We start from the raw sequence: 14,421 nt of genomic DNA on the forward strand, positions 1-14,421 counted from the left end.
CTCAAAATTAATATTTTTAATTTCCAAAAGGCAAATACCCTGCTCATCCAGCTTTGAACATGCCAAATTCCTTCTACTTGAAATAAAATCCCATCTACACCTTCTTCCCCATCATCATTCCTAAGTAATACAAACTAGCCAACCTTACATTGCACAAATCTCATTGGTGCTTGATGACTAAAGGGAGGAATAACCTCAAGACCTCTTAATGACCCATGAAAATCCTCACCACTATTTCTCTCTAACAACTCGTGGAACCAACCCATGACGAGAGAAGACCTCGTTCACGAGCTAACCTAGATTTTCGATTATCCATCCTCTTGCAAATTACACTAAACTTTGTCATAAACTATATAAAGACAATCATTATTGATACTATTCATATATATTTCTAGAGGCTTGGTTTAAATTTTGAAATCTAATAAAAATGGCCTTATACTATGTTTTAGAGGCTTTAGGGCATATCTTTCTATCAGATTTGCCTAAAATTAGGTTGAAAGATACAAATAGTTCTTAGAACTCTTAGGTATGCAATAGGAATGGAATGCAAGTGATTTTTTTGCATGTTTTAACTGCAACATAGCTTAGTTTGAAGTTTGATTGGGTGTGTATATTACTCTTCTATAATGATAGTTTTAGTTGGTAGTAATATTTATAATAATATCAAATGGTTGAAATTTTTTAGTAGTGATTTACTTTATATTGTCTATAAAATGGAGAGTATTAACTATAAATTATTTTGTTTAAAGCAATTATCTGACAAGCTATGTATTTTATTTTTATGATTATGGTTATATTGTAATGTATTATCCAATTCTTAACAGAGTCCTACAAGTCCCTTAACATTTACTGAAAGTCAACAACAACTACAATGTATGAACATAATATATATTTCAACACAACCAAATGTCTTATCTATGGGTGGAGTGGAAGTTTCAATTACTCCATTCATGGAAGAATCTTCTCCAATAATGGGGCAACAACCAAGGAACTTTCAGCCTAATTGTACTCATACAGAGACATACCCTCAAAGGCTTGGCCAACCAAAATGTAAGTATTACATAAAAACAAGGGATTGTAAATTTGGTTTTGCTCATAGATATTACCATCATTAGGAAAAGTTTCACAGTCATCTACCTGTGTGCTTAGTCCAATTGGACTTCCCCTCCAACTTGTAAGTTTTTAATATTTTGACAAGTCTTTATTTACTCTTTGATTTTGTATCTATATTGAATGTCTTTTAAGCTTATGGCTATCTATAGACTCTTCATTTATTGGATCTCAAAGAACTCAATTTTGGAAAGGAATGAAATATTTTGAGAAGTGTCATGTAATTCCCTCAGAATTTTGTTTCAATTCATGTTGGTTACTGTGCATTTTTGTTTGTTTTGATATTAAGATGCAACTGACATGGACATATTACAACCACTATGGTATATGTAAGTTTGGACTGACATGAAAGTCTAATCATCCAATGATAGGTCTTTCTTATAGTCTGCCGACTTCTTCCCTTTTAGAGATACCAATGCCTCCATATCCTAGAGGTAGTTCCACAACAACTGCACATGTTTAGTCCATATCAGAACTCACAAAGGAAATTACAAAGAGTAGAGATGAACCCTAAATAAAGCCTACTAGCTCCAAACATGATTTAGATACTGTTGTTTCAAAAAATACAAATGAAGAATGCTTCTACATATTTTAATGCTACTATTTCATCAAGGTTTACACAAATTGCATTGTGCTAAATGTAGTTGGTCCATGGTATAGTTTCTGTAAATTAGAATTTCTATTTCAAGATACAACATAGTTTGCGAGGATGAATTCCTTAAAGTATCCAAAATATGTAAAGATGTTGAAATTTCATTCATTTTCTCCTATCTAAGGTGAACAAGTGGATGTGAATTTAAGAACTATTCCTTGTTTCAATGTAATTAAATTAGCAAAAACTAATTAGATCGAAGCTATGAAAGTAATTGGACTTTATAAAGTTATTTTAGAATCCAATTAACAACTTGAGGTATAGAGTTTATCGTGCATAACTCTTTCCTATGATACATCTTTACGATGCTTCCTTTGCAACATAGAGTAAATTGTTAGTTTTATTAATTATTTTATTTAATCACCATACACCTCTATTTCTTTATTGATTTTACTTGGTTTTATTTAATATATTATTATTTTATCATAACCATCTATTATGTTAATATTTTATTTCAAAGATAATTAATTAAAATTTCCGTTTTGAAATAAGTTCTTAAAATTAATTTACATTAACTTTTATGACTATTATAATGATTCTATTATGGTGATTAGATTTTTCAGCTAATAAATTTTCATAAAATTTTAAGAATTTTTTTTTTTTTTAATCTTACTATTCATATAATAAAAAAATAACTCTTATAAAAATATTCTTACTAAAATTATAAATTTATGATAAAAAACTTATAATTTATAGAAAAGTATCTATATATATTACTTCGCTCTATTTAATATATTGTAAATTCACTTACACTCACCCAAACAAATATATCACATTTTCAAATGCCATGGAATCATTCAAGACCACCCACTTATTAATGCCTACAACTATATTGTAGGCGTACATCTATATTTTTAGAGATTAGATGTCACACTTCTAATGTCATGAAGATGATATTTTATGCCCTCAACGGAATAAAAAATTGGACTATGTGCGGGGATCACAAACTTAGACAAATAATTTAGCAGAGGTATATGCTTTTCTTTAAGGATTAATATTAGCGAAGGACACAAACATGGTTGGGGATTCTCAATTGATCATTCTATACATACTATTTAATGATATTCCTTAATATAACAAGTTGAAAGGTGAAAAAAATTAGAATTATTCTCACACCTACCACATGATTTTTCATATTATCATATTCAACTTCTAAGACACTCATGGATGGGAAAATAAAGGGACCACATTGAAATCGAAAAAAGAAACGAAATTGAAATCAGGGGAATTAGTGATCATTAGAAAAATAATATTTCACCCTTCACCTTGAATGTTTGAAGGTCCTAAAATATATTATTAAAATGGTATATAGTATTCAATCGAAAGGCTATATCAAGTCAGCACTATGGTTTATTTTACATCAGACAAAAATATAATTACATGTCAGCACTAGCTTTCCCTAGCCATGCAAAGATGTGTGATAAAACTCGCATGATTAGTGGGTCATTTCATCACTCTTTCTCCTTTGGGTATATTGTATGTCACATAACAAGGAAAGGGTCTATTCTATATTCATGGTGGTATGAAGCAGGGTATGTGGCTATGGCACCTTTTATTCAAAGTCATCTTTATTCAAGTTGCGAGAGTGGAGTAAGGGTGTAAAATAAGTTGAAGATGACAACAAGAATTTGCAATCACCTCATGCAGTCATATGAGAAGCATCACAAAGCTTTAGATAATTTAGATAATTTAATGGTTTTGGAGCACTTAAAGGATTCTGATTCATACTCCCTAATGATTTTAGGTTCAAATCAACATTGGAGGATCTGTGAAATTTTAAAATTTAAATCGGGAAATCACTATTATTTCTTCCATAAACTTGTTTGTAGATAGAAATTCCATGGTCATTTTGTGTCTTATGAATATCAATTTCGTACGTCGTGGTGAGAATGGGCAAGGGTTTGGTGTTGGGATCTTGGTCGACGTAGTAGGTGGTGACTTAGCCACTTTAGAAGACTTGTTTTTGTATTTTGGTTCAACTTGACTCTATTTCTCTGCATCATACCCATAGTGGTTACCTTATAGTTAATGTAAGTGTGCATGGTTGATGTTTATGTGTGATTGCTTTTTCGGGGAAGTGGGTTTTGCAACTAGGTGTGGAATTTTGTTTGTGGAAATGGGTATAGGGTATCTCAACCTAGGAAATTTGGATTTTGACATCCCTTTGTATGATTATAGATAAAAAAATAGTGTTTTATTTTTATAAAAATAGATTATTGACTCCCTATTCAACCATTTGAGCTCCAATTTTCTAATTTTTTAAGTTGAGTGGTTGTTAATGTATGGGGAACTAGTTGTAATTCAAAGAAAAATTAACTTTGGTTTGGAAGTATTGCCCAATTTCCCAATAAGGAATGGCACTTTTTAAGTGCACACCCAAAAATGAAAGAAGAAATTACGGTTTTCTGATTCAAACATAAGCAAAAGGTATCTTTTTTTACCACAACAATGGAACTTATAATTGAACATGAAACTATACTTCAAATATTTGATGATGAATTCGACATTAGTAGGTAGAAAGTAGAGCATATTTAAGTTATTCTTTGATAAAAAAGAATATCTCCTTCTTCTAATAGTATTATAATTACTTTCCCTTTGCGAGGTGTTCCGAAATTGGATCTTTGAACAAAAAATACATAATGGGTTGGTATTAGGTGTACTACACCTCATGAATAAATTGTGTGGTCATTCAAGTATGTTTAATTTTGGGTCCTCTAGAGATAACATACATTCCAATGTTCTAGTATAGATGATAGGCTGAGCTAGTATATTACATCACACGTTTTGGAAGTCAACTCTTCTATATTTATTAGCAACATAAATAAATATGAAATTACAATTTTGATGTAATTGTTATATCCCAAGTGTAGATTTTTTTTTAAGGAATATATATATATATATATATATATATATAGATAGATAGATAGATAGATAGATAGATTTTATTTTTAAATTTGGCGTAGTCAAAGTGCTTTACGATTTTTTAAATTGGAATCACAAATACAATTTTTGGTAATAATGCTATATTCTATAGAGGTTCAAGGTGACGAGGGAGGAAACTTCACCTTGGTGGACAAATTGGAAAAAAAAACTTATTTAGCCATGGAAATGCTTATAATAATCAAGCCAAAATTTACATAGTGTATCCACTATCGCTTCAAGCCACTTTGTTAGGGCCAACAAACTAGTTAAAATTGGAGATTATTGAATTATAATTAGTTATTCCAGGAGGGACTACTCCTTTGCTAATTTAAACTAAACAAAAATTAGTGTTTTCTCGCAAAAGCTAATATGATATTTTCCCTAAGTTCATTTATTAAGACCTAACGATAGGGAGGTTGACATCCTAGAAAATTAAGGAGAAAATATATAAATTGGTTCTACCTAAGTGAATGAAGAGTGAGGTTATACCACATCACCTAAGAAAATGTTTCAAGGTTTTAAATTCAAGTGGAAAGTGGAAAAAAGTGTGTTCCAACAAGTGTGCTTGAAATGTAGCTTTGTATACATTATGGAAAGTGTGGCCAGTATAAACATCTAAAATGAGATAGTGTAGGAAAGGAGTAGCTTGTTTTGAAGGAGCATGTGGTGAATTGAATTAGTTATGATGACTAGAATTGAAGGAAAATGTTGTGGTGTGTGGTGGGATAAGGTACTCTAGCTTCTGGTGTATAAAGGTGACTTAAAATGATGATATTAACTAAACCCCCCAAATTTTTCTCTTTGGTAGCATTTACTAAAACATACACAAGGCAAGGAGTAAATTTGGGTGGCCTAAAGCCATTTCAAGCAGGGGAAAATGTTGGTTAGTGGCTTTGGTAAGGAGGGAATATGATGCTTGTTTATGTGCATCCAATTCAAAGAAGGTTTCGATGACTTATGGTGATGCATCTCTCACCCTATACACCATCTATTCATGGTAGTACATTATGGGAGTTAGAATGTAGAGCCTTACAACAAGTCATCTCCCAATTTAAACAATGGTACAAATAATATGTTAACAATGGAAATCTATATTTGTGACTATGTTTACATGTTATTTCCAATTAGTTAGGGTTTAATAGGATTCAGTTCATGTTGGAATGTAAAAACAAGGAAGATATGGAAAATTAATACAAGTGTGGGATCAACATCATATCTTTTAGGTATATGTAAATTTTGGTTTGAGTGTTGGTATTTTTGTGGTTCTCAAGCCTAAACATGTTTATCTTGGTGACACTGAAATTGAGAAGTCCCTAACAAAGCATGGAGCATATGGAGAATCAAAAGATTCAACTAGTGCAAGAGAATATCCTGTAGCTCCAAATAAGACATAACCAACTAGCTACAAGTCAAGTCTAATTACACCAATGGATTTTGTCATCAATCAAAGAATGCTTTATAGCTCCAAATGAGACTTAACCAACTAGCCACAAGTTTGACTACACCCATGGATTTTATCGTCAGTCAAAGGATGCTTCTAATGAGGGAGGATGAGAAATTGGATGAGAGTCGACACTATTCTCTTCCTTCTAGTAATTCTCTCTTTGATGTTAACTACTTAGTCTTAGATTAGAATGTTGTAATTTCTAAGAATGCTTCTAATGAGGGAGGATGAGAAATTGGATGAGAGTCAACACTATTCTCTTCCTTCTAGTAATTATGTCTTTGATGTTAACTACTTAGTTTTAGATTAGAATGTTGTAATTTCTACAAATGCACCAGAGGAGGTCCATAACGAGAATATATGATTGCATTAGTTCAATACTAGAGGAGGTCCATAAGAAAAATATATGATTGCACTATGTACAAATAGGATATGTAACTTAGTAAAGAGAATATATAATTGCACTAATTGAATGTTAGAGATTATATACAATTAAAAATATATAGCTTAGTAGTTTTCTTCTTTAATCCACTCTATTTATATTTTGATTCTTTAAACTCAAAATTTTGTGATATTACTAAAATAATGTAACTTTAAACACAAATTTTCAATAAAATATAATATATTTCTTATCACCGTAAAAAAAATTAAAAATTTGTTACACATTATTATTTAAAATATATCTTTTAAACGTATAATAAAGTAAAAGCTTTGAAACTAAAAATACTGAGTTGACATTGAAGTTCTCTATTTCATCAAATTGTAATATTCTAAATTTATAAAAAAATATTTAACAAACACATAGAATTAAGCCACCCACTAAAATTTTAAATTACAAATGTGGCTTTCCTCCTCTTATTTTAAACCATTGATATTAACATGTTTTTGAACACGTTTAGACGAAAAAGAGCTTTCTAATTAATACCACAAATTGACCAATTCTTAAATAGACAAAAGAGTTTTTAATCTGCTCCTCTTAGTATTAAAACGTTCAGTTAAATAGACAAGAATGTATGTAGACACTAAAACGTTCAGTTACATGGACAAGAATGTATGTAGACACTAAAACGTGCAGTTATATGGAGAGAGAAGTATCGATACATCACGCTTGCGACTGCCCGTGACAAGTAATGAAGACCTCGACTCTTCAACTACCCTACGGGGGGTGATGGTATTGATATCAGTCAACTGATAGGTTTTCAATAAAATCCTGAAATATGAGATATTAGCGGTCGCAGCAGATTTGGTGTGTGCGATGGCTCTGAAAACTCAGTACGATTTTCGCAGATTTTTACTTTTGAAGGAAACGATACCATCAATATCACCATGCCGAATACGAAGTATCGATCGAAAATGACCGATAGGTTCAGAGGGCCCGATCACGTGAAGTTGAAGTTGAAGTTGCGGAGAGGTGAGATAGCGACTTTGAAATTTATGATCCAAATCTTGCACCATCTACAGCGACTCTGGTTGAGTAATTTGGGTTGAGATGGCCATTTCTACGTTTCGGAGATTGAATAATCCAGATAGAAAAGGAGAATAAATCAAAGGAAAATTAATGCCTGTATCAAATAAAAGACACAATCTGTCCATTTTGTCTGAGCTCTCCTTATCTTGTAGAAAGGACAAATACTTCTTGATGTCATGTTATAAATATAGATGTCTTGTTATAAAAATACAGGTAAGAAAATATCAAACAAAATAATTGCGGATAATCCAAATGACAGTCCAGAATTTTGGAAAACCTAAAAGCTAAAATATATAAGAAATAAAAATAAATGAAGAAAAGCAATTAATACGCGTTAAGAAGAACCAAAACCTATTAATTATACTAAGGAATGCCCAGTTTATCTGTTCTTATGATTGATTTACTTGTTATGCTAAGTGCACTAACTGCAAAAACGTGCCTGATGAGTTACCAAATATGCTTATCAAAATTTTTGTATGAAAAATATGAAATATGGCTTTAAAAAAGAGAAAGCTATATATAAAATTAAAAAAACAGTTAGTCATTTTAAATGTGAAATAATCATTCACAAGGAAATTATCAAATCAATACAAAATATATTTATTCAATAATTGAAATTATTTTTAAATTTAAAAAATATAGATTATTTCAAATCAATAAATGTCAATAAATTTAAAAGATATAAAACTTGTATATGTTTTCCCTGATTTGAACGATAATAACTAAGGATGGTGAAATTAGCTTATATATTCCCTTTTTCTCCTATCCTAAGAGATTATTGAATAAAGACGAATCTATATGCAATTGTCCTTATGTATTTAAGAATAAAATTATATAAAATTCATTTAAAAAAGATAAAATTCATTTTTTTAAAATGCATTTCATATATTGAGATTCAGTTTCACTTTAAAGGATTGGTCAGATACTATATTAACTTTCCTCTATTTTAATTGACTAAAATAATGGTGATGTTTTAATATCTTTTCAAATATGAAATTTTTCTTTTTTAAAAAATCTAAATATGTTTTTATTATTTGAAGGATACATAAACTAATCTACCTTCGTGGACCTTACTCTTCATCATAGTTAAATTTAATTTGAAAATGTCATTTTGGACTTTCGAAATTATGTTCTTATTTAAAATAAGTTTAAAAAAAAATTATAATTATAAATATTGATGTTTGAGATTGAAAATATTACATATTTTTCTTTTTAAAAACACTAAATTTATTTATTTAAAAATAAATTTTTAATAATGAAAAATTACAATTTTATCAAAAATTAGATAGCTAAAGAAATATAATAATAATAAATTAAAATCCCTAGATGGAGTGACTAGTGCAGTGAGAGTGAGGACCCAACTACATAGTTGCCACCACACCCCTTGACTAATAAGATGCCCCCCCACAAATGTTATAATACACTCTCAACTTTGAAACTCGCCAACCTTGTAAATGGTGAAAGGACAACAACTAGTTATGGAAGGGGGTTTAGAGCATTTGAGGAGGTTGAATATGATTTCAAGCACGACCAACTTATTGCAGATCATAGAGTTCATATTCTACCAAGAAATGTAATTAAAATACAATGAATATCTAGTGGAGGAGAGCTTAAGGAATTCATGGGGAACTATGATACAAAGATTTGATAATTTGGTCACAGAGCAAAGACACTTTTGGTCTATGATATCTATGTTAGGAAGGAAGGTATTCTGTCATAGATGGGAGGATTGTAATCTAAAATCCCAAGCTATTAGAGTTTGGGAAGGCTACTACAATAACTAGTTTGAATGGGAAGAATTGGAGAAAGATGATGCAATAGTTGAGCAACACTAAAAATATAGTTGACAATGCTTCATTCAAGGTAACTTCCATTTGATTGCTTGGAAATTCCTTGTTATTACATCATGTTCTTTGTTCCTTTTCCCATTCTTTCAAGTAATATTATTTGTCTTGGTTGGGTTTTGCGGAAAATTGGTTATTATGCTTCTAATGTTTATGTCTTACTAAGTCAAAATGGGATTAAAATGTGTCGTTTAGCTAGGTCCTAGCTTGTTGTTCAAGAAATGGAAAATATATAATCTTAAATTGGGTGTTACTCAATATCTATGGTTTATTGGGTTGTTGTTAATGTGGGAAATTGGTGGAATTCCCTTGGTCTGTTCATACCTGTTAGCCATGGGAGAATATCTGACTAGCGTGTAAATAGATTGGGAGACATGGGAATTATGTTGTTGTGGAGGAACCCTTATATCGACACAAGAAATGGCTTGCATAGGTCGGTGCGAGTTGGATGAACTTTATAGCCATGTTTTCCTATAGTCACAAGAAGCAAGAGGGGTTTTGGTTGCATTGTTCTAGTTTAAGGTATGAGGGAATATTTATGCGCAAGGTGGCTCAAAAAATTGGATTAAATAAGGACTCAGAACTTGACATAATTGGTAGTATAGAGTAGGAGTCTATTGGAGTGTGTTCATCAGAGCAAGAGAAGAACTTCCATTCCTGACTCTAAGTGGTTGGCAGAATGAACAAGGTGGATCCCAAATGTGGGGAATACATGCAGTAGAGCCAATCAGTATTTATACATGGCTGATTTATATCGGTAGCTAAAATTCCTCTCAGCTTGCATGATAATAGACAAACATGGTTCTAAAAGGGACCTCATGCAAACCTTGAACCATATGCATGAGTACATGAAACATTATGACTACAGATTGGAACAAATATACAAAAATCTAACAAGCATTGAACAACACCTAAACATCCTAACAGTGGTTACTAGATCCTCATCCGTCCTAGTGGAGCCTATTCATGTAGAGTGTTTAGGCTTTGTAGAGGTCCCCTAACTATGTCATGAAACAAATTAGTGATTTTCTTTTTGTAGTGTGTATGTTTATGGCCAGATAAGCCAAGTTTCTAGCATAGGCTTTTTTTCTATCAATAATTTTAGTTTTGAGTTGTATTTCATATCCCTTCAAAGGGTATAGTTTTGGTTGTGGTCTAATCTCCCATGTGAGAGACTGGTTTGACTCTTGAATATTGCTGGTGTAATTATACGTTTTCTTAGTTAATATATTTCATCTTACAAAAAAAATTAATAATAAATTAAACTTTCTTGATATGGTGTGAGAAATAACACAATGGGGAGGTAGGGAGTGGTAGGGTAGCCATCAGTCAATGCAATCAATGGAGGAGAAATTCCAAAGCTCCTTCTTTTTCAGTCTCATAATTGACACATATTTTCAATATCATCATGAATTAATGATAATTAGTGTATAAGAGGCCAAGGACAATATTGTTAATATATCCTTGATATTTATAACTTGGATTAACATTCTCCCAAACACTTATGACAGCTAGCTGGCTCCTCGCAATGATGAACTATAGGCTTCACATTTTTCCATATCTCTACAACATAGAAATATCTTCCTTCTCCTATAGGTTATCCATTTTCTATGTAAGTAATGATAAACATTGTCTTCCTATGTTTCAGATTGCTTCCTAGTTCCATATTTTTCTTGAGAGGAGAAGCTTAGAAACAACCCCATAATTTACATTATTGTTTACTTTGAGTTTAGGTCTGTTGGATTCTCCTCCACCATGTCTCCTCTTTCATTCATCCTTAGTTTTCCTAGTCTCTTCAATGGCTTTCCTAGTCTCTTCAATGGCTAGGAAAATAGCACATTTTAATAAGGTAAGTAGAGGTCAAGGTGGTTTGGGAGGTTCATGAGCTTTGTTTTAGGAAAATATAATGGATGGTCATTTAGAGAAGAGAGGACACTAGAAATACAATATGAACTTAAGGAAACTAAGGAGGATTTGATATATGAGAGAAAAGGTTTGTCAGACTCAAAGATTTACCTAACATTGGGTCTAGGCCCTTAACAATGCCCACACTCAAGATCATTCAAATTAACACCTAAAAACAATATTTTTATATTGGCACATGAAGTCATTGTTAAAAAAATACTATTGAAGTCATTTTGGTTGAAATGAAATTGGAGATACAAGGCATAGGGCCCAACCTAGATAGAATTGCAAACATCCTTGCACTAGGACCAGTCGTAAGAGTGGAAGGAACATCCAATAAAGCTAAAGGCACTCTAGTAGAGATGGGGCTCTCATAATATCCTTAATTTTATACATGTTTTCCAATCCCATGGCTTTTATGTTTTAATATTTCAATTTCTTTTCTAGCGTAAGTCACTATAGAGATAAAATACTTAACAATGGGCCATAGTTATAGCTTTTCTACACTATTTCTTTTTGTGATAATTTGAATGTAAGTTTTCCAAAAACAAATAATCTAGTAAAATGTCATTGGTCCACTTCCGTAATAACACAACAAAATAAATGAAATGTTATAAAAAATAATAATAATTAACTTTAAAATATAAAAAATCAATTTATTTTAATCATCTTTGTTGCTTGAAGTTTCTACAAATTCATAATGAGGTGGAGGCATTAAACATGTCCTCCTCTCCATAGACTAGGCTACATCGTAGGGGATTGAACCCGTTATCCCTTGCTCAGTGAGTCTTCATTTTCAAGACCATTTCCAATTGATCTAACCCTAGGGGATGACGAGTACTCTTTTTCTAAGTTAAATTAATGTTTTAATAATATTTTGATATTGTAATAAAAATGGTTATTCTAAATAAAAATTATGTGTTTTTAAAAGAAGTGTTTCATATAGTTTTCTATTTTCATTTATCTTTAAAGTAAGATTAGTATTTTAATAATATTTTTATATAATAATAAAAATGTTATTGTAAATTAAGGTTTTTTTTGGTAAGATGATTTTTTTATTCCTTTAATTTGGAGATATATATTCAAAATATTTTAAGCCTATTCTATTCTTCCACTAAGGAAGCAAGACCAAATACAAAGCTTCACTTGGAACAATATCCAAGAAAAAATATTATTGAAAAATATCCAAAAACTATACACACCAATCTAATGTATTTGGCCTCTAAGGCCATTCTTGTGCTAAAAACAACAAAACATAAAGCATAAATTTAAAAGAGAGGGTAGCAATAATGTCATTTCTAGGATTTTTCAAATTTTGATGCCTGCAGTGGAATGGGCTTTTGATTGTATCCTAGAGAGGACCTAGGATCAAGAGGGATTCCCAAGTGCGCTTCACATTTCCAAGGCCCAAGATCCATGGAGAAAATGTGCAGTTGCATTACATCGAACATCAAAATAATCTCTTCTTTAGCTTCATTTATCTCTAACAAGACTGATCCCATCAATATCCTCAAATGTTAGGATATGTTAATGGTGTACATATATTGGTTGTAGCAGTCTTTGATGTGTCTTGTTTCTGAGCCCTGGTCATCGACTTCGATCAAAACCATCAAATCTATTAGAAAATGTGGTTCATTAGTAGTTTTCCCTTCTACTTGAGGAATCTCCTCTTGCATGAGCTATGGTGTGTGCTCTCTATATCTAGCCTCTGAGTTTTTCACTAGTTCCTATGATCAAGAGATTCGTCTTGATCTTGATAAGAGATGGTCCCACAATGGACCTGAGTGCATCAACAAGACATGCTAACTAAAACGAGAAAATTTGTGTCTCAACATAGAAGAGAAAGATGCACAAAGTTGCCTACTACAATATATTGGTGACGAGGGTGAGAGGCATGAGAGGGGGGATTTGAGTGAAGTGGAACAAGAAGGATGGTGAGGGACTATGGGAGGGAGGGGGTACATACCACCAAGTGAGCGCTAACGTATGAACCTCATAGGATTACGGGAAGTAAGAAATGGGAAAGGGAGAGGGAGGATCGAATCCTCTATGAAGACCCAAAAACATAAAAGGAAACAAGCACAGAGCCCTCCTTTCCACACATGGGGGTCAAGTGGTGACACTAAGAAAACTAAGAGAGATAGCACATAGATTGAAAATAACCCAAATTACTTGCAGGATAGTGCATTTGGAAGAGAACATACTGGCCATCGAGAGCGATAAAACCAAACATGACATTAAAATCAAGTGCTTGCCTTTTCTACTTGTGTGTAGGGTAGTGGCGCTATTCATGATGCAAGCCTTCCACCTCAAAAAATGACCTATGAACATAAGAGCGCCTGACCAGACTAATACAAGAAGTGATCAAGTACAGTTAACCATCACCCAAAAGGACCTCTATACTCACTGGTGTGAATCTCACATTAAATCACACATGGTGGAAAGTAGCTTCACTATCTCATAAGATTTGTGATCCATTAAATTATGAGGTTAATGTAGTGTGCATGATGATTAATCTTGAAGTTGGAGGAGGGGGTGTCGCACTACCACATCTCCCTACCTCAATGCCTAGTGAGGTGGCAACCATGTTTTTCCCACCTCTCCTATCTCAAGCACCTCATTTGGGATATTACAAATTAAAATTAAAAATTAAATAAAAACCTTCTTATATTTTTTATCATGAATATTTTTTTTAAATAAATTTAAAATTTTAATAATATTTTGATATCAAAATAAACATTATTATTGCAAATTAAAGTTAAAAAAATCACCGAGATGTATTGAAAAGTTAGGATATTAATATCCTATTTACGAATTATGTAAAGTTATGATATTAAAATAATAAATATAACTTATCTCAATACACTTTATAAACTTAGATAGAGGACATGACTGATTTATTTAAGACTGGAAAGCAACCCTTTTGTCAGAACATATCTCCAACCATTGCCGTAGAGAACACCAACCCACCACGTTTAGCACCAGAGGTAGCAAGCACATGCTCAATAGCTAGCCTCAGTAATTAGCCATGTGTTCTGACGAAAGCCACATCCTAACAACCATACAATGAATTTCC

This window comes from Pinus tabuliformis, chromosome 2_1 (assembly GCF_031772625.1).
Source record: "Pinus tabuliformis cultivar Carrire ecotype Pingquan chromosome 2_1, CPIR1, whole genome shotgun sequence".
Lineage (NCBI taxonomy): Eukaryota > Viridiplantae > Streptophyta > Pinopsida > Pinales > Pinaceae > Pinus > Pinus tabuliformis.